This window comes from Hordeum vulgare, chromosome 1H (genome assembly GCF_904849725.1).
Source record: "Hordeum vulgare subsp. vulgare chromosome 1H, MorexV3_pseudomolecules_assembly, whole genome shotgun sequence".
Taxonomy (NCBI): domain Eukaryota; kingdom Viridiplantae; phylum Streptophyta; class Magnoliopsida; order Poales; family Poaceae; genus Hordeum; species Hordeum vulgare.
The window spans coordinates 501,169,509-501,173,978 of record NC_058518.1 but is presented as its reverse complement, the minus strand read 5'-3'; the positions used below and the strand labels follow the sequence as shown (position 1 = coordinate 501,173,978).

General features: G+C 42.1%; 1 non-coding gene across 1 annotated transcript; it reads left to right on the top strand.

The window, feature by feature from the left end:
• Positions 1 to 4,083: 4,083 nt before the first annotated feature.
• TRNAR-ACG lies at positions 4,084 to 4,156 on the top strand. Its single transcript has one exon. It is a non-coding gene; the product is annotated as a tRNA-Arg (tRNA).
• The last annotated feature ends 314 nt before the right edge of the window (positions 4,157 to 4,470 follow it).

Genomic DNA, 4,470 nt, shown 5'->3' with positions numbered 1-4,470 from the left:
GCGCTTTTTTTTAACATTTTCAAGTTACATTTTCTGATCCGATGACAAAATACTCTTTAGGTTATATGTCTACTTTTTTAAACGCGATTCCCTAGGACCCGATTCATTAAAAAAGGTCGAAGAGAATTGTTCAGTTAATTTTAACGAAAAATCGAATGAAAATCGTTACATCACGTCCGCAAAACAATGTACACATGGCGATGTGAAAACCCACACAAAAATGCACACATGTTATGGAGGAGAAAAGCATCGTCGAGGTTGCAACCCGACATCATCGTCATCATGCCTCCGCGAGGGCGACTCCGACTCCGTCATCAACGACCATCGAAAAAGCCCTCATCGTGAACAAGCATCAAGGCTTGTGCCGACCAATGCCAAACAGTCAGCCACACGCACCGCTGAGCCAGCGCGAGCGCCAAAGCTGACCACCTGTCTATGTCCCCTCTTATCCAAAGCAAAATTATAATTTTGTTTTCTCGACCGCCCAGCTCGTGACACATCAAAGGCAACAACATTACGTTTTTACTTGTTAATTCTCATCAAGAACCTTGCATCCAATGAAGTTACATAAATAATACACCCCTTGTATTATCCATGTTCAGTTCGTAGCAGCAGTATGCTGCAAAGCACACACCATTGTTTTTTACAGGTAGTGATGATCGACGTGCGGTTTATTCGGGTAGAAGAAGACGGCTCCACATTTATAGCGTGTGGGTTGTTTATTCAAGGCAAAAAGAAGTTGCCTCCATGGTTTACACGTGTGGGCAACAAACACATGGACATGATTTGTCACGGTACAAAGCTTATCATGATCCTAGCATCATTAGGAGTTGCTTGATATCATCATGTGGCCGGTGGCCCTACACCCTTGTCGATCTTAGCTATGCTCAGAGTTATGCAAGTATCGGTCCAACATGAATGATGAACCGAATGTGGTAGTGATCATCTTACTAATGATGAGATGGGTATAAGTATGAATTGGACTAAAAATGACGATGAAAGTCTGTGTTGGAACATGATGGGTGTCTCATTGATCCCGCACATAGTACAAGAGTTTTCAAATATGCTTTCCAAGTTAGAGAGTACAAGCACACAATGCGGCCCACTGATATCTCTTGATTTATTAATTAACCCTGTTCTTTGTTCATGAGTCTCAATAATTCGAAATGTTAGTTGGATGTGGTCTAGCTTGCGAAGTGTGTGAACAGCCTGACCAGAACTAGTTTGGTGCCTGCACACATCGTTTGAGATCGGATTTCCATTTACAGATTCACATTCAGATAGGCGACTACTTTGGACTAGAGTCGTTGTGAGTTACTGTCGTGGTAACATCCTCACCCTGTATCCAATTGAAGTACTCCATCCTAGGGGTGTAACTGATGAATCATGTGTGCAACAATACACCATTGCAGGGTTGAAACCTATTCGAAGAGTCGTGTCTACGATTATGGACTACTTAAAGACTTATGTTTGACCATATTGAGCATGAATGGATAATCTGAAACTGTGTGAGTAACTTCGGTCGCCTTCTCACGGGTGAGTCAGGAGAGAATTCATGGTGACGTATTGATGTGGTGACATGCTAGATGATGGGCTAGTGTGGGCTCTCTTACCTTGATCAAACTACTAGTCATAGTTCTTGTTAGCCAAAAGTCAAAGGTGACAATCTTCTTTCATTAATACATAATGCATGAGTAGATAGTTTTGACTTGTTTAATTAACTTTTTGCATATGAGACCACTAAAGCCAATGATGATTTCTACATGGGGTTCGACGTTGACTAATTAGCTTGAAGTTCTAGACAATAGTCTGGTACCTTTGTTTGAGGAGTTGGATGCTAAGAGTTCGGCTAGAGATGTTCTAAGAATCAAATGGCGACTTCTCAACAGGCTTATAGCTAGATCGGGGTGAATATCTGACCTAGTTAAAGTCATCCTGCCACGACACTTAATGTTTATTCGCTATTTAATAGCATTACATGCAATGAACTGATCACTGCATGTCTTGTTTGGTAGTCTCAAGTCATTGAATGCATACATAACCCGCATCTTTTATTGGTTGATTATTTTATTTATGTCAAAAAACAAGAAACATGGTAAGAGTTAATGCATCGCGTTTAAGTATATTTTAAGATTACTAGCAAAAGGGTCCGTGCGTTGCAACGGGAGAAAAAAAATACCACACGCTTTTAATCTTTTATAATCATTTTGATTTATTAAAATAATAAGCTAACTAACTAATGTAGTCACTCTTATCCTATTTTGTTGAGAAATCAACCCGTCCATTGTTAATTCCACCATGATGAGAAATTGAACGGGACAAGCAAAGCAAAACAAAGAGGCTACGTGAATTGATCAATGGACTGTTATCTTATTTCACTCATGGGGTAGAGAATGTGGGATCAGATGACAAACTGAAGGTGGTGTTCCATTCTCTGTCTCTACAACAACGCAATCTTACATTCAATACATTCATTCATCAGCAAAAAAATCCCCACAAAACAAAATTTCTTGCCGGTGCTTGGCACACGGTTGGAGGCATGGGGAGAGGATCACACCAGATGATGAGTTCCTGCCGGAGAAGGGGATACGATGAGGGGAGCAAGGGTTAGGTGCCTCTATCTGGCCATAAGGAGTCGTTGTTGCCGCGCCATAACCTCGGAGTTCCCCGTGTGAGCCATGGAGGCCCGCCTCCACCTGCAAGTACTTTGCTCCGTCGCGTCTTATCCGCGCGCCGCCGCCGTTCTGCATCGAGTAGACGCATAAGTCGATGTAGTTGTCGCGTTGATTTGATCCAGAAGCCGTGCTCGAGCGCCAAAATGGGGGCAGCAAGCGGGCAGAGGTACGAACGCGGAGGCGGGTGGGTTGAGATCGACAGCAGTGGTGGTTGAGGTCGGCCGCAGCGGCGAGTGGTGTGGCAGCGGCCTGGGCACATGTCAGGATGGACCAGGGTCGACGCGATGCGCTCGAGCGCCGCAACGGGGCAGTGAGCGGGGAGAGGTACAGCCGCGGAGGCGGGTGGGTTGAGATCGGCAGCGGTGGCGGTTGAGGTCGGCCGCGGCGGCGGCCTGGGCACAGGCCAGGGTGGCCCGGGGTTGACAGGAGGAGGTGATGCGTACGGGTATAATTTTTGCAGCGAATCGTTTTTTCTTTTGCGTTGCAGATAAATGATGGAGCGCGGGTTGAATAACAAAAATTACAGGGGCTTTTTTATAAAAATGCCGCGGTGGATTTTCCGACGGAAGCAATAGCCGCTTTATTATTAGGTATAGACTAGCAAAAGGGCCCATGCGTTGCAACGGGAGAAAGAAATACCACACCGCACACGCTCTTAATTTATAAAAAATGTCTATAATTTGAGAATTTATAGTTACGATACAAATAAAGATGGTCTTATCCTACAAAAATACAGTTCAAAATTTCACAGGTCTTCTATTTTAACACGGTTTGCATGTAGATTTAATACGTACAAAGAATCAGTCAAGTGACCTTCAGTTTCATCTCTAATCCTGATTTTGTTGACGTGTTCATCCCCAACCCGGATGAGTACCGGTATGAAAGAAAGACGAATAATGACTTATTTATTAAGATTGCACCCTAGATAGTATTTTTATTAAACGTTTAACAGATAAAATAATATCATATTTAAATTCTACATATTTTTCTAATCAAATTTCATGTATAATATGTTAAATTTGGAGTTACGGTTTAAAAGATATGAGTATTTTAAAAAATATTTAATATATACTACGAGTTTAATGTCATAAACAGTAAAATCTTTTTTATAAAATCACCTCGATGGGTTTTCCGACGGAAGCGATAGCCTCTTTATTATTAGGTAAAGATTTGATTTTCGTAAGGTGATTTATACACCTCGACGGAGGGAGTAAGAGTGTTAGACTGTTTGGTTTCCATTGCTGTAGGGTACTGGTTTACTTGTATGGTTCCAGAAACGATTGAAGTTCTCAATTTGTAATGAGTACGACAGATCTGGTGTAGCTTTCTGATGCGCTAGTCCCTAATACGATCATGACAAACCATCTCTGCTGTAGGTGAAGCTTGATTAATCCCTTTAAACAGCAAAGACTCCGTGGCCCAATGGATAAGGCGCTGGTCTACGAAACCAGAGATTCTGGGTTCGATCCCCAGCGGAGTCGGCGCTTTTTGTAATTCAGTTTTTCTGAAGGGTGTTTTTTATGACAGAAAGTGGTAAGACTGCCTATGTTGTTGTTTTCTAAGTTTTTTTTATGACAGGGAGTGGCAATACTGCTTATGTTGCTGATGTTATGTCATGCTGGTAAAATAGCACAGATAAATGTCGTTACATTTTGTAATACAATTTTCTAATGTTTTTTTATGACAATTTATGTTGTTGTTTTCTAAGTTTTTTTTATGAGAGGGAGTGGCAAAACTGCTTATGTTGCTGATGTTATGTCATGCTGGTAAAATAGTTCGATCCCCAGCGGAGTCG